Source organism: Pinus tabuliformis, chromosome 5_2 (assembly GCF_031772625.1).
Source record: "Pinus tabuliformis cultivar Carrire ecotype Pingquan chromosome 5_2, CPIR1, whole genome shotgun sequence".
NCBI lineage: Eukaryota > Viridiplantae > Streptophyta > Pinopsida > Pinales > Pinaceae > Pinus > Pinus tabuliformis.
This window is the reverse complement of record NC_142306.1, coordinates 145,450,695-145,473,323: the sequence shown is the minus strand read 5'-3', so window position 1 is coordinate 145,473,323 and position 22,629 is coordinate 145,450,695. Positions and strand designations below refer to the sequence as shown.

At 38.4% G+C, this 22,629-nt stretch overlaps 1 pseudogene; it reads left to right on the top strand.

The window, feature by feature from the left end:
* Positions 1-5,518: 5,518 nt before the first annotated feature.
* Positions 5,519-7,096, top strand: LOC149157941 (cytochrome P450 86B1 pseudogene; annotated as a pseudogene).
* Positions 7,097-22,629: the final 15,533 nt, after the last annotated feature.

The following is a 22,629-nucleotide window of genomic DNA, read 5'->3' as shown; positions in this document are numbered from 1 at the left end:
GCGTTGTTCGCCTGCGTTGAAATTACAAATTCAACACTCCCCTTTAATTTCAACTGCTGGGCATTCGGTCATACCGAGACACTTCAAAGCTTTTCTGATCCAGCGGCTTTGTCAAGATGTCTGCAATCTGTTCCTGAGTCCTGCAATATTCTAGGACAATTTCTCCATTGTTCACCAATTCTCTGATGTAGTGAAACCTTGTATCAATGTGTTTCGTTCTCTTATGAAACACTGAATTCTTTGACAATGCAATAGCTGAGCTATTGTCACAAAAAATCATTGTTGCTTTTGCCTGCTCTTGGCCTAAGCTCCTCAACATTCTTCTCATCCACACTGCTTGACATGTTGCTGCTGTAGCTGCCACATATTCAGCCTCTGCTGTAGACAATGCTACAATGGACTGCTTCTTAGAAGCCCATGAAATGGCTCCTGAACCCATATGAAAAACATAACTGGAAGTTCTTTTCCGATCATCTACACTTCCAGCCCAATCACTATCAGTGTATCCAATTAAATCTGAATGTTCTGAGACATTATATAAAATTCCAAACATTTTGGTACCTTTGACATACCTTAAAATTCTTTTTGCTGCCTGCCAATGTGCCTCCTTTGGCCTCTCCATAAATATGGAAATTAAACTAACAGCATACATAATGTCAGGCCTGGTTGCTGTTAAATACATAAGGCTGCCAACAATACTCTTGTACAAACTAGGATCAAAATCCTTGCTGCTGTCCTCTCTGCTGAGTTTTAATCCCATTACTGTGGGAGTGATCGCTGCTTTGCATTCTTGCATGTTAAATCTGCTCAATACTTGATTTACATATCTTGCTTGTGAAATTAAAAATTCCTTTTTCATTTTGATCTACTTCTATGCCTAAGAAGTATCTCAAGAAACCCATGTCAGTCATTTCAAATTCTTCTTTCATGACTGATTTAAAATTCTCAATGAGCTGATCATCATTACCTGTGAAAATAACATCATCAACATACAAGACAACAATCAAAATTTTACCATTTTTTTCTTTGATGTAGACGGTGGGTTCTCCTTCACACTTGTCGAATTCATTATCCAATAGATATGAATCTATCCTGCTGTACCATGCTCTTGGCGCTTGCTTCAGCCCATAAAGAGCTTTCTTCAATTTGCACACTTTGTGCTCTTCACCTTTCTTCTCATAGCCGAGAGGCTGTTCAATGTAAACCTCTTCCTTTAACACTCCATTTAGGAATGCTGACTTCACGTCCATTTGGTAGACTTTCCATTTGTTTTGAGCTACTATGGACAACACTGCTCTCACGGTTTCCATTCTTGCAACCGGTGCGAAAGTCTCCTCATAATCTCTCCCATACTGCTGCTTTTACCCCTTGACAACCAGCCTTGCCTTGTGCCTTTCTATCTTGCCTTCAGCATTGCTTTTGGTCTTGTAGACCCATTTAACTCCAATGACTTCTTTGCCTTTTGGTAGCTCAACCAAATCCCATGTTTTGTTCCTCTCTATGGCATTCATCTCCTCATCCATAGCTTCTATCCATTTCTTATCTTTAATTGCATCCTCGAAATGAATAAGATCATCAACATGACAATACAAGGCAAATAAGGAATTCATTCCTTCATCATAAATGTCACTTAGATTTCTAAATTTCTTACCTCTTTCACTTGGTGTGCAAGTGCTTGAAGATGCACTTGAATTTCCTCCTTGTGGTGTGCTTGGAGAAGCACTCTCATTTATCCTCAATGGTGTCCCTTGTTGTCCTTGTGTTGGCGCTGCTGTTTGGGGATGTATTTCAGCCACCTCCTCTTCATCTTCATCATGAGACAAACAGTTTTTAACATTCACTGTTTTCTCTATGCTTCCATCCCAAGCTTCCTCTTCAATGAATTGAACATCTCTGCTGACAAAAAATTTCTTGGTAGATGGGATATACAACCTGTAAGCTTTGGATTCCTCACTGTATCCAATGAAAAGACATTTCTCCCCTTTGCTGTCCAACTTCCTCCTTAGCTGATCTGGAATGTGTGCATAGGCCACACATCCAAAAACTCTCATGTGGGTGACACCTTGCTTTCTCCCACTCCATGCTTCTTCCAGCACTTTGTTCAACATTGCTTTTGTAGGACACCTGTTCAAAATATACACTGCACAATTTACAACTTCAACCCAATAATCATTTGGCAAATGCTTTGTCTTTAGCATGCTCCTCGCCATATCCATGATGGTCCTATTCTTCCTTTCAGCAACTCCATTTTGCTGTGGGGTGTACCTAGTTGTAAACTGTTTATGAATTCCATTTTCTCTGCAAAATCTTAGGAATTCCTTGGAGATATACTCACCTCCTCTATCAGTTCTCAAAACTTTTATATGCAGCCCGCTTTGGTTCTCCACAAGTGCTTTGAAATTTCGGAATTTTTCAAACACTTCACTTTTGTTTTTAAGGAAATATACCCAAGTTTTTCTTGTAAAGTCATCAATGAATGTTAGGAAATATTGGCTGCCTGCTAATGATGGAGCTTGCATTGGTCCACATAAATCTGAGTGGATGATCTCTAAGGGTGCCTTTGCCCTTATGCTTTTACCTGATGGAAAACTTTCTCTATGTTGTTTCCCCAATATGCAGCCTTCACATAAGCTGTCCAGTTTCTCTATCAATGGTAGTCCTCTTACCATTCCTTTCCTACTCAACAAATTTAGACCTCCAAAATTGAGATGTCCAAATCTCAAGTGCCACAACCAATTTTCATCCTTTGGCACGCTTTGAAAAGCCTCTTGGGTAACTGCTGCAATTTCTCCTTTGTTTTTCAAATCTGCCCTTATCCTGAGAGGGAACATCCTGTTCCTCGTCATCTTCACTTCAGCAATGCATCTTTTTCTGGGTGCTATATCCATGATGGTGCACACATCATTTTTAAAGAAAACATTGTACCCCTTATGGACAAGCTGTCCAATACTCAAGAGGTTACATCTCATTCCGGGGACATAATAGACATCTGCTATGGTTTTCCTTTCTCCTTGCTTTGTAAATATTTTTACCTCCCCTTTTCCCATAACAGAGATTTTGTTATCAGTTCCAAGTGTAACTTCTAATTTCACATTCTAATCTAGAGCAGAAAAGAAGGCTATGTTTCCTGTCATATGGTTGCTGCAACCTGAGTCTAAAAACCATATGTCTTCACTGTTTGTTTCAGCCATGTTACAAGCTAACAACACATTATTTTGACTGTTGTTTTCTCTAGTTACATTTGAATTTGATCTATTGTTCATATCATGCTGCTTCTTCCTACATTCACTGGCATAATGCCCATATTTTTTACAATAATAGCATTGGACATTGGATTTTTCATACCTTTGTCCTTGAGCATGATGTTGTCCTCCTTGTTGGCTGCTGCCTTGACCTTGGTTCTGATTTGGATTGCTGCCTCTTCCTTGTGCATTTGCTGGGCTGTTCCTTCCACCTCTGTTCTGGCTTCTGCCTCTTCCTCTTTTGTTTCCTCTGCCTTGACCTCTTCCTCTTCCAAAGGACATCTGGGTCTTGAAGGCTTGCTCTAGAGATGAGTTTTCATTTCTACTCAACCTCTACTCATGTGTTATCAGTGATGCATGTAGCTCATCAACTGAAAATTTTGAGAGATCCTTTGTCTCTTCAATGGTGGTGACAATCGCATCAAACTTTGAGGGTAAGACCCTCAATATTTTCTCCACAATCCTCCTATCTTCAAGGGTTTCTCCATGAGTCCTTATCTGTGTGACCAAACCAATTACATGTGTGAAGAATGAGTCAATGTTGTCTGACTCCTTCATGCACAGATTCTCAAAATCCTTCCTCAGCAATTGTAGTTTTGTTGTCTTCACTTTCGCCATGCCTTGATAGGCTGTCTTGAGGGTTTGCCATGCTTCATTGGATGTCTTAGCTACTGCTAACCTTGGAAACACGCTTCTATGCACTGCTTGATACAAGAAGAAAAGGGCTTTTGAATCCTTCTTCTTGCAGCTCTTCAGCAGATCCTTCTCTCCTTGAGTTAATGCATTAAACTCATTTTCATCTGCTGGTTGTTCAAAACCTTCCTCAACTATTTCCCATAAATCTTGGGAAGCAAACAAGGCTTTCATTGTTATTGCCCAATAGTCATAGTTTTTACCATCAAATAATGGGAGTTTCATACCCATGCTATTACTGGTGCTTGTGCCAGCCATTCTTGCAGCCTCAACTATGCTTCAATTTCTTGACTGTGTATTTTAAAACAACTGACTGCTTCTTCAACAACACAAAAAAGACTTTGTGAAATACCTGAGTATTTTCTTGTCTGAGCCTTCACTCTGCTGGAGAAGATCTACTGTTGCAACAAGAGACTCCTCCCTTCAGCTTCTTGAACACCTTCAAAGAGCCTAAACCTGCTCTGATACCACTGTTGGGGATTTTTCTGAGAAAATCCCAAAAACACACAAATAAAACTCACACAGAGGCAATGCTCTGTATCCTTTTGCTCCACAGGATCTTTTTGTGCACAGGGAAGCTTAAAAAAAATTACTGAGGAACAGAGTATAACACCACCATAAAATGATTTCTATTCATTAAAACAAAATGTCTGATACAAACTTCATCCTCTTTGCTGAGAGGGATTCACCAAAAAAAACTCTGCCTCTTTTACAAAATGATTTTTACACAGCTGTGTAAAATCTTCATTCACTACTGTAAAACAAATTTATATGGATTTACTGTTGTAAAAGAACTTGCATAAACTGCTGTAAAAACCATTTTTTTACTTACTGGTGTAAAACTATTTTACGCATACTGCCGTAAAATAAACATTACATATGCAACTCCCAAAATCTCATACTCCCCGCACTGCTGTGCATATATGTTCACTGCTTCACTTGCAGCTCTTTTTCATTTGGTTCGTTCACACAAAAAAATGAACACACACGAGCCCGTTTTGTTACATACCAAATAAACCCAAAACAATTACATAATATACGAGCTCCATTTTTTTGGATATTACGTTGCGTAAATATTTTTAACACACTGACCAGACCATGCCTTTCTTTAAATGCACCATACCTTCGACATATAAAAATATATTAAAATTTAAAGCTTTCATCTACTCTCTACGGGCACATTAACTACATTATTATTGGCGGTCAACACAAAATTGAATTCACTCCACGCAAAGCTTTTAATATAGGCTCGTATGCAGGTTTCAAACGATCAACGGTGGAGAACATTCAAGCGAATCGGACGGTGGACAACAATATCGGAAACCATTACATGACTGAACAATACGTTTCGAAATTTTATGTATGCTGGCGTATGGAGAGAGTCGCACGTCAACACTAAATTTTATCAGGGTTGATCGCCGGAATATCCCTTCGCCGGAAAGCTGGTGCGAAATATTTCAGGCGGGTTTGCTGAACGGTTTCGGGCGTTGTTCGCCTGCGTTTAAATTACACTGTGCATTGGCGATTTCTGGACGAGCTTACTTGCAACACTCTTATGGCACCATATACTGCAACGGAGGAAAATGAGGGGTCCTCCAATCTGGCCAGTGGCGGGTATGCTTCCCTCTGTTTTTTTTCATATAAGGGATATATATGACTGGACCACCCACGTTCTTAGTGCACTGGCGATTTCTGTGACGAGCTTACTTGCAACACTCTTATGGCACCATATACTGCAACGGAGGAAAATGAGGGGTCCTCCAATCTGGCCAGCGGCGGGTATGCTTCCCTCTGTTTTTTTTCATATAAGGGATATATATGACTGGACCACCCACGTTCTCAGGGAGTGTGGCGGAACATTGGAATTCAAGCCTCCTTGGCTGGCAAACATGTTTTCTTTCGTTACCACGGATCCCAAATATATAGAGTACATTGTAAAGACCAAGTTTCGCAGCTTCCCCAACGGGAGTTACTATAAATGTATTTTCGACGATCTACTGGGCGACGGAATCCTCAACACAGACGACAAACAATGGGCTTGGGGAAGAAAGACAATGAGTTCGTTTCTGCACTCGTCGCTCCACGAAAATCACATGATTGCCACAATTGACAAATCCATTCACTGCAAACTGCTGGTAGACCTCGAAGACGCATGCCGAGTTGGTTCTGCTGTGGATCTTCAGGAGCTACTCATGTGTACTGTTGGTCTTGGAGTGGATTTGGCTTCTCTAAGTCCTCCTGGACGAGACGTTGTGATAGCTAAAGCTTTTGAAGAGGCCATGGACGCAACTGTCAAGCGGTTCATCATTCCTAGTAGTATATGGAAAACAATGAGGTTTTTGGGCATTGGGACGGAAGGAAAGCTCAAGGCCTCTCAGCAAATTATTGATGAATTTGCTGCTGAGATGATCAGGACCAGACAGAAAGAAATGCTCGAAAATGATAGAAATGTGGAACGATGTGACATGTTGTCTAATTTCATGATACTGCGTGGCGATGATGGTCGTTTTTTGTCTGATAAATTGATGCGAGACATGTGCATCAACTTCGTTCTAGCCGGTCGGGACACTACTGCCATTGCACTCTCCTGGTTCTTTTGGCTGCTTATTCAACACCCAGCCGTGGAAGAAAACATTTTGTCTGAATTACACAAGATCTTGGTCACCAGATGAGGATCGAATCCCGCTGGATTTAAGGTGGAGGAAGTGAACCAGATGCAATACTTGCATGCTGCGCTATCCGAAACGTTAAGGCTATATCCCTCGCTCCCTATAAACTACAAGGAAGTGATACAAGATGAGGTATTGCCCGATGGAGTATATTTGAAAAAGGGAACAAATCTCATATTCCCGATATATTCCATGGGAAGGACGGAGAGCATATGGGGAGAAGACTGCAGGGAATTTAAGCTGGAGAGATGGCTGAAAGAAGGGGTGTTTGTGGCAGAAGTGGGCTATGAATACCCAGTGTTCAATGCAGGACCAAGAGTTTGTCTGGGCAAGGATTTTGCGTATTTGCTCATGAAATGGGTGGCAGCTTCTCTGGTTTACAGATATCGTCTGAAAATGGTGAAGGATGTGATGGCTGCGCCAAAGTTTTGAATAACTCTGTGCATCAAAAATGGCTTGCTCGTCACCTTACTTCCACGATCAGGAATTTGAGTACCACTGAAAATAAAAGTCGTGGGAAGCACGTCTGCCCTCATATGGTATGTATGCATGTATGATCCATTTTGTTCAATTCAAGGTTGGTAGTAGAATGCAATATATATATATATATATATATATATATATATAAAATAAATTGTGCACAGAGCGGTCGCTGGAAAATTATTCGTGAAGAGAACAGACAATTTATATAAAATTTCTGTTTATAATATTTCTTTTCCGAATGTTTGGATTCCGTGCATTTTCTACCATGCGCATACATATAGGGTTAGGGTTTTTGTTAAATAAAATTACTGTTTATAATATTTCTTTTCCGAATGTTTGGATTCCGTGCATTTTCTACTGTGCGCATACCATATAGGGTTAGGGTTTTTGTCAAATGCTGCGAGACAGTGGCCTACTAGGTTGTGAATATATCGGATAAAATTTGAATAACAGAATTTTAAATGTTCGTAGTAATTTTAGTTGGTTAAATATTCGTCATTATTTTATTATTTGATTACAGTTTGAAATCAGACTCTTATTTTATTCTCGTTACTTTTTCTTCTCAACTCAGGTTAACAAATTCAATTAGGACTAATAAATATTTTAACACATTTATGTTAAAAGTAATATTTAATATTAATATTTTATTTTTATTATTATTAATGTATTATTTTTATTATTATAATAAATTGGTTTTAATATTGGATTTTATATTAAGATTAAATATTTATTATAAATTTAATAATTATTAATGTGGTTGATATATTTATATATCAATCACATTTATTAATGTGGTTGTGCTAGTATAATATGGAAATGGAGATTTTTTAATTAGTCAATCAATTTAGTCATTATTTTTATAGATTGAGCCATATATCAAGCCTAGAATTTAAAGTTTCATAAAAATGTCTTTTTGGTTTGTTAAATAGATTTACCATGAATAAAAAAAATATATATATCAATTGGGATTGGTAAATAAATAAATTAATCTGCAAATTTGATGTGCTTACAATTAAATTAACCATCATAAATTCTAATAGTTGCTTGTGAATAGGTAGATTCAATTGGGTGGTTGCTTGTGAATAGATAGATTCAATGAGGTTGATTATGGATAACTTCATTGTAACTTGGCATAAGTCTATTTTCCTAAATCCTAAATTCCACATGGAGGCATTTAAATTCATCATCATAAATTCTAATGGTAGGTTGGGAATTGATAGATTCAATAAGGCTGATTTTCGATCAAGCAATTTTGACTTAGAATAGATCTCTTCCCTCCCACTTCTACTCGTACAGTTTCTTGACCAATTAAACCATTTCCCATTCGTTTTCCACAATGTCAACTCTTAGACCTTAGATGCCTACAATTCCACACCATCATTAATATGACTTGAATGATTACATATCCCATGTTTACTATGTAAGAGGAGGACTCAATTAACAACAAACAAAGTGGGAAAAGAAAAGTATGGTAGTGGTTGAGAAATCAGTCCAAAAACCCTTTGTTGAAAGGAGCAAGCTTCCATCAATTAAATTTTCCATTGGTGAGTTGTGATAGAGCAAATAAGAGCTAGTTTTTTGCCTAGCACATAAAATAGTTTGAACATTATTTTATGTGGGGTCTCTTCTAAATGGGCTTGGAATTGGGCTTGATTTGGATTGGCATCATTACAAGCAAAGGAGACTTAATCTTTGAAACAAGTAAGATCTCCCATCTGTTAATGGTGCACTGAATATCCATTTGCATGTCCACTCAAAAAAAGGACTAGGAAAGTCTCCTCTCCTCTCCTTGGCTAAGCATGGTTTCTCATTATGATAAGAAGGCATAATTTGAGGATGACCTATAATATTCTTTAGAACTTCTCTTCTCAAGTTTTCTCTCAATTGGCATCAGGAAACCCAAGCTCAATCTCTTGGATATTAATGACAAAGCTCTCTTTATAGATTTGGATTTTTCAACTATGGATCTTAAACTATATATAATTCTATCCTTATTCCCCTTTGGCACATAATTTTTTAAATGTTATTGCAAGGTTGGGACTCAATTTGGATTTCTCACTTGTGAACCTTAAGCTATATTTAATTCACTCCTTATTGGCCATTCCCGCCTAAGTTTGTGGTGAATCCTTTGGATCTCTTTTGCTTAACCACAAGCATGTTAAGTTAAATATGAGAAGTTGTTACATGAAACTTGTCTATTATTAAAGTAAAAAAATAACACTCATGAATATGCATTTTGAATTTGACAATCAACTCAAATTGAAATTCCATGTTTGCTATAGAGTTGCCTTTGAGCTAGCCATATGAGTGTAGTAGTATTTTTATTTATTAAATATGTAAATAACAAGTAATGATGTATGAGATGGTTCTATCTTTGGAAAATATTAAGTACCTTGTATTAAGTTAATGATTGGTTCATTGTTTTTTCATTCTATCCATCGAATATCTTATCTTTGGAAAATATTTAGTACCATGTATTAAGTTAATGATTGGTTCATTGTTTTTTCATTCTATCCATTGAATATGACTCTATTCTGATCCTACAAATGAGTGTAGTAGGATTATTATTTATTAAATGTGTAAATAACAAGTAACGATGTATGAGATCGGTTTATCTTTGGAAAATATTAAGTACCATCTATTAAGTTAATGATTGGTTCATTGCTTTTCCATTCTATCCATTGAATATCGCTCCATTCTCATCCTACAAATGAGTGGAGTAAGATTATTATTTATTAAATATGTAAATAACAAGTAATGATGTATAAGATGGGTTTATCTTTAATATTTCATGTATTAAGTTAACTATTCTCATCCTAATATAAAAATACTAAACCAATTATTAACTTAAAACTTAGTACTTAATTAAAATACTAAACCAATCATTAACTTAAAACTTAGTACTTAATTAAAATACTAAACCAATCATTAACTTAACTCTTGATACGTAATTTTCACTTTTCCTCTTTAGTACGGTCGGCCATCAGCAATTGAAGCCATCACAAGGATTGTCTGATATAAGTGGCTTCACAAATACATATACACACAGGCAACTTCATTCAGTTCGTATCTTTCCCATGGCAGATTTTGACGTATCAGATCGTCTCTCTGGCTATTGATTAACAATCTAGAGAGTTATCTTCTCTTATAATTAACCGGCCAGCTATTTCTAGTGGTATGTACGTAGAAAACGAGATTGAAATTGTTTTGTTTTTATTTTTATGCAAACGTAAAGGGAAGGAAATATGTTGGTCTGGGAAAATTGATGTGGCATTTGAATATCGAATAATACTGAAAGGATCAAGATATAGTTATCTCTGTGAAGTCGGAAGTTTTATTTTTGGTGGAAGTTGAAAGAGTCTACCAGTGGGAGTTGCAGGTCACCGGAATTCGTCGTATCTGCCACCTATTTATCCCGTATTTTATTGAGCCCTCATTCGACCCGCGACTGGAACCATCGTTGGGTTTAGGGTTGTCGGTGACAATTAAATAAAAAAATATGCCGAAGGTTGCCATATGCCATTAAACCTGATTTGACCCGCGAGCGGAACTATGGCTGAGTTTAGAATTGTTAAACACACATGGACAACAAGAGAGATATGAAAGATAAAACATGCAATACATTTTTTATTAACATGAGATATACATTTATAGTACAATATGTGACTCTTGGGTTTCAGATCCCAAGGTCTCTTGGACTGCTTAGTCTATTCGGCTTCCACACTAACCCATTGAGGATTAGGTGTCTAACATTCCCCCCCTTAATCCGAAGGGTTATGTATGAGTCCAAGAAGAGAGCTGTAATACAAAATGTGCAAAAAATGCATGGCAGCACTAGGCTGAATGTGCTCTATGAAATGTCGGTATAAAGGGCAGTGGTTTAAGGATGACCACCAACACTGGAACGCTTAGTGCAGTTCCCGGAACTCTTCCAAAACTGGCAAGAAACTGAAGTTTTCTGCTAGAGGAAGTGATCCTATTGTTTTAAAGAGGGAAACCTTCAACGATAAAAGGGAGGTCTCACCCCGCATAAAAGGTAAAACTTCAACCTGAAAAGGGAAGTCTCAACTTGTGATGGTTTAAGGATGACCAGCAACTCTGGAATGCTTAATGCAATTCCTGGAACTCTTCCAAAACTGGCAAGAAGCTGGAGTCTTCTGCTAGAGGAAGTGTTCTCAATTGTGTTCCTGGAATGCTTCTGAAACTGACAAGAAGCTGAAGTCTTCTGCTAGAGGAAGTGTCCCAGATTGCCAACTGAAGGCATGTTCACGGGCATCTTTGTCTCTGGCTACAACTCTAAAACTGATGTGGCAGGTTGTGGCTCAGGCTCGCTTGATGTGACTTTGAAGCTTGTAGATGACCATCATTTCCCCCCTGTCAAATACAAGGTGAGAAGATGGAGAAAACTCAACTGCAAGACTTTTCAATACTCTGGAACAAGTTCTGACATGTGTTTTAAATATCTTCTTGGTTGTTGATGCCCATTGCCAAGAAGCGATCCATCCAAGATGAATCTTTGTTCTTGCAGGACGTTTGTTTTTGAAGGATCTGTGTGAAGAATGGCTAGTTTTATGACAGTGCTTACATGGATGAAGATCAAAACAGTGATCTTTCAGATGGCCAACTCGGTCACAGCGTTGGCATTTCACGATATGTTGTTGTTGTTGTTGTTGTTGCTGTGGAAGAGGGGCAGAGTCTGGAACAGCTGAAGCTGAACTGTCATGAATAAATCCGGCACTCTGAAATTGAATGGGCTTGGCATAGTCTGGAATATGAAAGGACAAGTCCTTGTCATATCCAAGACCAATTTTGTGCTTGTTGTGTGGACGAGCTGTTCCCAAGGTCTGATGATGGGCTTGGGAAGTGCAGACTGAGTTTCTGCATCTGCATGTACAATTACTGCTTTATTGGAATGAACAGTAACATTATTGTCTTGTTGTTGATGGGTTGCAGTCTCAACATTCTGAACAGAAACAGGTTCAGAATGATATCTATTTTGATGTAGCTCTTCTTGTTGTAGTTGTGATTCAAGCTGCAAAAAATCAATCTTTTCATGTGCATTTTGTAGACATGTCTGAATTTCATAGAGAGTGTCTTTCATGATTTGCACTATGTTGTCAGCAGTTGATACAATTAGAGTTCTCAATAACTCCAATAATCGATGAATTTTTGTCATTATTTAAACAACTCAAGTCAACAAATGATCACAAATGTACTTGTAAAGGCAAATTGCTAGTAATGCAATATTCTTCAAAATTAAATGTGCCCGATGATAAGAGGGAAATCTACTCAATTGATAATCCTTTGCCAGAAATAAATATTTCCTTGAAAATTGATTCTCCTTTATGTCCGGCTGTCAAATAAATTCCTCTATTGTATGCCAACAAACAATAAGTACATTGGAAGAGTTCAAGCTGTCAATACAGTTGAGATATTGTCTCAAATAATCACCTTATTCTACTAGCTTCAAGCTATCCCATCCTCTTTCACTAATGTTGGAAACTTGATTCCTTCGACTGCTAATAACAAATCGATGGGATGGCTACCAAAAGACTAACTTCCAGCAATCTAAAAAATGGTTGTTATTGTAAATAGCTTTAGAAAGAAGAGCAGGTTTGCTCCTTTTGAAGTTGAGCAAAACAAAATACAGTGCTAATAAACTTCATAACTATTTCAATGAAGTTTGTAGTCATTGTACACAACAGCAATCATACAACGCTAATAAACTTCATAACATACATCTAAAACTTCGATGCATAATGGTTGTCATGCAGACACACTCGTTCGGAAGTTTGGTCTGCACGAAGGTCGGGGTTTCGAGTCTGACGAGGGCGATTATGTTCCTTTGAAGAATTACTTGGACGCTTAGTACTTTGGAGAGATTGGAATTGGAACTCCAGCTCAGACTTTTACGGTCATATTTGATACCGGGAGCTCAAATCTTTGGGTGCCGTCTTCCAAATGTTACTTCTCGTTGGCTTGCTATTTCCATTCAAGGCATCCGAGTCAAGCACATTGTTGTGAAAGACCAGGTCCTCAGTATTCTCTTGTTCAAACCACTCCAAAAATCAGGGAGAGAGAAATATAGTCTACTGGAAGTACTCCGGCGTTCATAAAATTTTAGCTATGGCAACCAAAACCGTTGGTGCAGCTTCCTATTGTATGAGAAGCATCCTTACTTGCGTGCGCTCATATTCATCCTCTGTCCAATCAACCAGCAATAGCGTGCCCTCTCCCTTTCACGTGCAGTCGTGTACGATCTACGAACCACCCTTTACTGATTTCACACAAAATAGAAGAGAAAAGACGGTTCGTATTCCTCGTCAGTCGTGCAAACTCGTCCTCTATGAGTCTCTCTTCACTAGCATTTTCTCAGTTCAATACCATATGAATGATGTAATGGATGCAGCGCGCTTCTTTGGGTCATCCCATTCTTCATCAATTATGGCTTCATCCGACCATAACGAACACAGGCAACGGGCCCACGTTTATTCCAGGCAAGGGCAATATGAGCCTTTGCACGAGGATGATGCATGCGGTTTTCGTTGCAATACGTGTATTCTCTGTAGTCTCATTTGAAGGAAAAATCAATGGCAGACCAAGATCTTGATCTCTCCGATGTAGCAGAAGTCGAAGATGAACCAGGTGAGGAGTTCGAATCCGCTCCACCCCTCGTCGTAGGGCAGGAGAAGGAGTTGAACAGCTCGGGTTTGAAGAAAAAGCTTCTGAAGGCTGGCAGAAGGATCGGTCAGCTGATTTTCTTTCCTAGGAGAAAATGCAATTTCCTTCTTATAAGAAAAGGCGATTTCCAGAAGATGATAACACGAGCTTACGTTTTGAGGGGAGGCACACAATTGTCAAGGAACCCACTGGATTCTTTATTGATTCTAGATATCAACGGAATGCTCGGAAGTTGCATCATTGGAAGAGTGGAGAGAATAGCATGTTCCCTTCAGAGAAGCACCATATTCTAAGGGTAAATCAGTCGAAATGCCTTATCACTTTACTCGGCTCTGTGATGCAGAAGTTTCTTGGCAGCAAGAACAATCTAAACGGACAAACTTGAAGCCTGACTTTTCCAAAGGTTCCAGGAGCTGGACCTTCATCGATGGTGGCGTGTCAACCTCAGCGCTAAAACTGGAAACAACATTGCTATGATTTAATATACAACAGCGTTCAAACAACGCTCATCAGCATGTCAGGCCAGTTCAACGCAGATTCATCATACACCACTCAGCATTGTCAGTCATGAACTAGCGCTATTCATGAAAAAATTTAACGTACAACGTTTATGAGGCAGTGCTGGAATAAGGCAGAGGCAGATTATTTCAGATCTGAGCACAGAATAATCAATGGAGGCGTAGGTGCAAAAAACGCCCTTTTTAAACGTTTATGACAGTCGGAGATCTGAACAGTCAGACAGAGGGGCAGCAAATTTTATGGACAACAGACACCAGCAGCAGTATAAACAGGTTGCAGCTAAAATTTAGCTGAAGAAATATTCATGAGAAAATATTCATGAATTTCATGGCAAAAATAAACTGCATAGAAAGGCCATAAAACAAATGGCTCAAATTAATTATGCAGGGCAGGAATACGCCTGCTCTGATACCATGTTAAACACACATGGACAGCAAGAGAGATATGAAAGATAAAACATGCAATACATTTTTTATTAACATAAGATATACATTTATAGTACAATATGTGACTCTTGGGTTTCAGATCCCAAGGTCTCTTGGACTGCTTAGTCTATTCAACTTCCACACTAACCCATTGAGGATTAGGTTTCTAACAAGAATTGTTGGTGACCATTAATTAAAAAGATACCAACATTGCTCTATGGCATTAACTCTCAGGTTATTCAATCCCTATTTGACAAGTGAGCGAAATCTTGATTGGGTTTAGGGTTGTTGATGACCATGAATTAAAAAAATGCGAAATGTTGCCATATGGCATTAGGTCTGAAAAGATGGCATAAAGCAAATTTGTACATGGTGCGATAACTATAGCCAATTTCGATGAGGAAAAGATGCATTTTAAATAATTTTGTATTATTAACATAAAATTTAAAAAAAGGGTTAGTCAGAATTTTAAAGAGTTTTGTGAGAATTTTATAAGATAAGATTAAGTAAACCATGTAGGGAATGTAAAAGGATTCTAAAGGGAAATCAACTATGGGGATAGAATAAATGTTTAAATAAAAATTATATTTTAGATTTAATTAGAGTTTTACAAATTTTGTATTGAAATGTGAGTTATGATGGAGTTTTACAAATTTTGTATTGAAATGTGAGTTATGATGGATGTTATAAATAATGATAATTTTAAATATAATTTTATGTGCAGGTTATTTTCTTGACATATGGTATTGTTTAAAGTTGTTTTATGTATTTTGTATAAAAATATAAGTATTTTTTATTCCGATTATTTAATAATGTTTTAATTAAATACGTTTAATTTTTTTATCATTTATTTTTTAGTCTTTCTTTCACATTTGTGGAGTCTTAATCTTCATATTCTTTTGTCTCACTTGGTCTACAACTAGTTTTTCACCACATGTTGCAAAAGAAACATTGTAAGATAGTAGCATAGGAAACAATACCATAGAAGATAATGTATGTGTATTTTGAGTCATTTTTTATATCAATTCTAGCATGTTGTCACAATTCTATTTTTGTGATCAAGAGTATGGAATTTTTATGGTGGTGTTCTATGTGTACTAAAATCCCTGAGATCCAGAACTATGTATGGCATTTCATTTTCAAGATTTGTTTGTCTAAAGTAAGGAATATTTCAAAGGTTTCACTATGTATGGGGTTTTATTTTCAAGATCTATATGTCCAAAGTAATGAAGATTTAAAAGGTTTTCTACAGTAGGCAGAAGACTGGGTTGATGCACTTTCAACAACATGATCCTCTTCACCACACAGTCTAAAGATGATGATATCAGGTATCGATGTGCTTGGACCTGTCATGAAATACTGGATTCTCAGAGAGTTTGATACAACTCTGATTATCACAATAGATCATAGTTGGATCCATCCTCTGATCAAACAATCCAACTAGAATTTTCCGCATCCAAATGGCCTCACATGCTGCTTGACTGGTAGCCATGTATTCAGCCTCTACCGAGCTAAGTGAAACTAACCTCTGTTTCCTGCTGTACCAAGAAACCACAGTTGAACCAAGGTTGAAAATTCCTCTTGAAATGCTCTTTCGATTTGATGGACTCCCTGCCCATTCTACATCTGTGAAGTCCTGAAGCTTCACTCCCTCTGTCTGTTTGTACCATAATCCATACTGAGATGTGCCTCTAAGGTATCTCAGCACATGCTTTGCTGCCTTCCAAAACAACTTGGTAGGCTGAACCATAGCTTGACTTAGCTGGTTCACCGCAAAGCACAAATCTGGTCATGTGTTCACTAAATACATCAATGAACCCAAAAGCTGTTTATAAACAGTAGCAGCTACTACCTCACCTGAAGTAGTATCCTCCTTCCTGCAGTTACCTGCTAGAGGATTTTGCATGGGCTTACACTTCTCCATGTGGAATCTCTTGAGTATCTCATTTGCATACTTGCCATGAGACACAAACAATTCCCCATCCTTCTGCCACACTTCCATGCCTAGAAAGTAGTGCATGAGACCCATGTCTTTCATCTCGAACTCTCTTGCAAGGTCGTCCTTGCAAGACATGATCAATTGATCATCACCTGTCAATATCAAATCATCAACATAAAGAACAATGATCAATTGCTTACCTTCTACCATGATGTGGTATAGGTTCGCATCTGCTTCACTCTTTGTGAAGCCCAACCCGGTGAAATAGTTGTCAATCCTGGTGTACCAAGCATGAGATGCTTGCTTCAACTCGTACAAAGCTGTCTTGAGTCAGCACACATGTGACTCACAATCGAAGGTCTCAAATCCTTCTGGATGCTCTATGTACACCTCTTCCTCAATCTTTCCATTGAGGAATGCAGTCTTCACATCCATCTGATGGATCTTCCAACCCATCTATACTGATAGTGCCAACATCAATATGACAGATGAGTACCTTGCTATAGGAGCAAAAGTCTCATCATAGTCGATCCCCTCAATCTGTGAGAAACCACTGGCAACAAACCTTGCCTTATGTTTCTCCACACTACCATCAACTGCTTGATTTACCTTGTAAAGCCATCGGGAACTCACCACTGACTTGTTCTCTGGTCTTGGAACAACATCCCAAACACTGTTCCAAACTATGGAGTTGTACTCCTTCACCATAGCATCAACCTAGATTGGCTGTTGCACTACTTCCTCAAAGGAAGATGGTTTGGTCTCTATAAATTCCCCAACAAGGGCCATGTAACCAGTGTACCACTCAGGTGTGTCTGCGCTGAGAAGATGGCTATCCCACATTCTCACTTGCATTCATCAACAATCTGTCAGCTTCACTTGAGCGTTTCCTCCCATCTCTGGAAGACTCTACATGAGTGGATGTCTCCACTCCTGGATCCTCTGCATATGGCTGCTCCGCATCAGTCTGAGACTCCTCCTGCTTAGGAATCCAAAGTTCCTCCTCTGCATGCAACTTGAGCTCCCTCTCAAGGGAAACTCGCATGGCCTTCTTCTCGTCGAAATTCAGATCTTTGTGGACCACTTTCCTCTGACTGGTAGGCAAGGACACCTGATAGTTGTGGAGTGTATCAGTGCCCCACAAGTATCCCCAACTTAGTTGTTGGCTCTAGCTTCTTCCGGGCATCTTTGGTCACATGGCAATAAATCGATGATCCAAAGATCCTGATGTGACTCACATCTGGTCTCTTCCCAGAGAAAGCCTCCTCTGGTATCTTCATCCCCAGTATACGATGCAGGCTTCTATTCTGCAAGTATACTGCTATATTGCATGCCTCAGCCCACAGATGAAGTGGTAGGCCTTGGTCATGTAGCATTGCCCGAGCTACTCCCACAATCGTTCTGTTCTTACTTTCAACCACCCCATTCTGGTGTGGGTTATGGGGTGTCGTCAACTCCTGTTTAATTCCTTCTGTTGCACAGAAGTCCTTAAACTATTGAGAGACATACTCTCCACCATTGTCGCTTCGCAAGGCCCTTATCTTCTTTCCTGATTCTTTCTCAACCAAGGCTTTGAACTCAGAAAACCTTTAGAAGGTTTGATCCTTCTTCTACATGAATTAGATCCAACATCTACGAGAAAAATCATCAATGAAAATAACATAGTACATTTGTTTAGAGGTGGAGGCTGTCGAGAATGGTCCACACACATCTGTATGAACTCGATCCAGGATTGCTCTAGCTCAACTGTCTCAATCCTGAAAGGAATATTTTGCATACTTACCCAAGGTACAACCTTTGCATGTATCCACTTGCTCCAGTTTACCCTTGGGAAGTCCAGTAGAAATCTATTGCATGATCTTCAAGGTCCCATGGTGCAAGTGGCCCAATCTTCTATGCCATAGCTCTTTAATATCTTGGCTTTGCACCAACTCTACTTTGAAACTCAATGCAACACAGTCATCTACCTCCGCTTGTAGAGATTCTTTATTTGAATCCCAATCCTCTTCGTCTGTCCAGTGTCGATGTGCCTCAGGAATGCCTTTCCTTTACTAAAGACTACATTATAGCCTTTGTCTTCTAGCATAGCGATGGATACCAGGTTCTTCTTCAGTCTAGGCACATACATTACATCAGTTAGGGTGAGAGGAGCTCCATGCTCCCTCTGAAACACAATCATGCCTTCACCTAAAACATGGTACTTTCCATCTTTACCCATCTCTATGCACATCTGGAGGTCCTTCTCTTCTAAGGTACTGAATAAAATCTTGTCGTCGGTCATGTGGAATGAGGCTCCACTATCTAGGTACCAAACACAACCCACCATTTATGAAACCATGCATGCGATGAGGGTGAAATATAATTTGAACTGTGAGGCCAGTTCCTCACCATCTGATCCTTTCGAGGATCCCTTCTTGGATTTCTTCTGTGGAAAATTTATAGAATAATGGCCCACCTCATGACATTGAAAGCATCGTACTTTCGATTTGTCAATCTTCTTCCCACCATGGGAAGAACTTGATTTGGAATGGGAGGCCTTCCCTTTCCCTTTCCTCGCCTTATTGGCTAAGGCTAGATTTTCTTCATCATCATGCTTTGAAGAAGAACCATCTCTGGTGCTTCTCCTTATCTCCTCCTGCATTAGATCTGACCACAGTCATTCCCAATCTGGCAGTTTCTCTCTTCCATTTACTGAGTCTTGGTAGCTATGCCAGCTCTTAGAAGATCGAGGAGAGCAAGACTTACCATGTCATCATCGGCTATCATGATTCCTACACTTCCAAGCTCATCCCTGCACGTGGTGAGCTTGTTCAGATATGTAGAGATCATGTCACCCTTTTCACACTTGATTTTTCGAAGCTTGTCTTTCAGCACCAGCTTCCTCTGATCGCTTCTGTTATGATATAGATCCTTCAATGTTTTCCACATCGAAAATGGTGTCTCCTTCCCATGGAGACTCGAGATAATGTGGTCTCGAACTCCCTCTAGAAGAATCCTCCTTGCTCTAGCCACACATTTCTTCCATTCCGCCAATTCTTGGGCATTAGCACCTATTGGCTTGGGGACTTCTTGATCAATGAAGTCCTTCAAACCATTGTCCTCTAATACTGCTTCCATGTGATCCTTCCAGGCTATATAATTTGAGATGCCATCTAGGGCATACTCGAGTCTCAAACCGTTGAACGCCATTGGTGAAATTTGAGATGTGATAAGAATTTGATTTCTATATTCAAGAACTTCAAACTTTGAACTTCTCCCTTCTTTGTATACTGTTCTCCTCTTTGATCACCATTGCTCCGATACCATGTAGAAATTCCCACTGTAGATCACCTGATAATGCAATATCCTAAAGCAAAATACTTGATCTACTTCTACAAACAAACTTGCAGAAGCTTAATTGATTTTGAGCAAGATCAAATAGAACACATATAACAAAGAATGAGAAATCAATCACACATGAACATAGAAGAATACTCTGGGGAAAGCCTCAGCTAAAAACCCCAACAACCATTAGACAAACCCTGCTATTTGTATTATCATACAAGTGGAAATATCTCCAGATTACACAAAGCTTTAGCTCACAAGCTATCCAACTCTCAACACAATCCCTCAATGTTGCTCATAGATTGAATAGACACAACATATGCCCTCCTTCAGTCCTCCAAGCCTCCTATTTCCTTGTGCAATTTCTCCTGGGTCCTCAAGCTACCACCTGTGTGTAATTACCTCACACACTGCTCACCAAACTGAGAAATAACTGTGCAATCCTCAAGGAATGAATTCCTTCTGTGTGTAAGAGATATCCTCAAGGGAATATTCCTGCAACTGATAGTACACTATCCCATCCTCTGATCTCAACTGGGTCTCTGACTGATCTGACATGCATGAGTTATTTAAAAGAGAATATTCAGTTATTTGAAGTACACTAGTTACATGCATGCATACATTAACTAATTGAACTCACAATTAGTTCCATAAACTTTTGGAACTAATCTAACTGGACTTAACTCAGTTAACTGAGCTAACTAATTACAACTCAAAGTACAACTCATCTTGATCTCCTTAATTAAGGGTTAACTTCCTCAATCAAAGGGATAACTGTTGCATGCAATCACATAGACTTCATGTTTGATTTTCTCCAACTAATTAACTCAAGATGAATTAATTAATTATTTTTCAAACAACTGCTAAGATCAAATTCGAATTTTAATTCTCAATTTTAGGTCAGGGACTAACTAAAATTGGAATGTATCCCAAAATTCTATTTATAGCAATGCTATTTTTAGCACTTCTATATTTAGCATTTCTTGTTGCTATTTTCAACACTAGCTATACAAAAGAGATAGTCTCTAGTCAAGAAGAAGAGTACAATCCAGATTTTTGTTTAAATGAAAATAATTCCAATGCTCATGAAAATGAATACGGTAATAACCATTGATGAACCTTGAAGAAAGTGCCTTCGATTCTACTGCTATTATTTTTGGACAAAGTGTTGAGAAAATCAACTCTGAAGTTGAATTAAATACTCACAGGTCCCAACTTTTCCATAATGATTGTTCAATTTATGGTAAATTGGAAAAGGTGGAATGGGAGTAGAAGAATAAGTTTCAAGTAACACTATGTCACTCCCTTGATGATGAAGGTGTTGAAACCATTAAAGGAAAGTTGGAAAACAACAGTTTCAAGTCATATATGGTGTAGGACTCCCCTGTGTATGAAAATTATGATCATTATGACAAGGAAATGTGCTCCAACAATGAAGACTCCCTACAAAACTCATTGTATGATAATACAAGTTTTTCCTTTAAAAATGATAGACAAACCAAGATTATTAATGAACAAGAAACAATTTATTAAACAACCTAGCTATACAAAAGAGACAGACTCTACCCAAGAACGGGAGTATAGTCAAGATTTCAGACTGATGTATTTAGTGGCCAGTATGGGGGACATATATGTGATAATACGTATAATCCTAGTTTGACATATCAACCCAATGAAAATATGGCTAACAAAAATTAGACCAACATTGATTTTAAAAGGAAGAATTGTGGGGGGAGTTTACAGATTGATGAAGATACTCACAAACTTGTAATTGAATATGTAAAAAGGATGATGATGGTCCAGAGCCTATCAAATTAGATGAAGCTATAGAAGGAATGATCAGAATGAATGGTGGAGCTAATACTAAGAACACAAGTTTGAATTATTTCAAAATTATGTTAACTAAGCTTATTTGAAAGTTTGGACAATTCATTGAACAACCTAGCCATAAAAAAGAGACAGGCTCTGCTCAAGAACATGAGTACAATCCAGATTTCATGACTGATGTATTTTGTGATAGCATGGGGGACATATGTGCGATAATACTGAAAATCCTAGTTTGTCATATCAGCCTAATGAAATATAGTTAACAAAAATTAGACCAACTTTGATTTTAAAAAGAAGAATTGTGGGGGGAGCGGGGGGGGGGAGGAGTTTACAGATTGATGAAGATACTCACAATCCTGTAACTGAAGATATGAAACATACGATGAAGATCTAGGTCTTGTCAAACAAGATGAAGTTCCAGAAGCAATGATTAGAATGCATGGTAGAGATAATATTAAGAACAAAAGCTTGATTGATTTCAAAACTATGTTGACTAAGCTTATTCAAAAGTTTAGACAATTCATTGAACAACCTAGCTATACAAAAGAGACAGGCTCTGCTCAATAAAAATTGTAGAGTCTAGATTTCATGACTGATGTATTTAGTAGATAGCATGGGGACATATGTGAGATAATAACTACAATCCTGGTTTGACAGATCAACCCAATGAAAATCTGGGTGACAAAAAATAGACCTACTTTGATTTTAAAAAGAAGAATTGTGCGGGGGAGTTTACAGATTGATGAAGATACTCACAAATGTGTAATTTAATATGTAAAATGGACGATGATGGTCCAGGTCCTATCAAACAAGATGAAGTTCTAGAA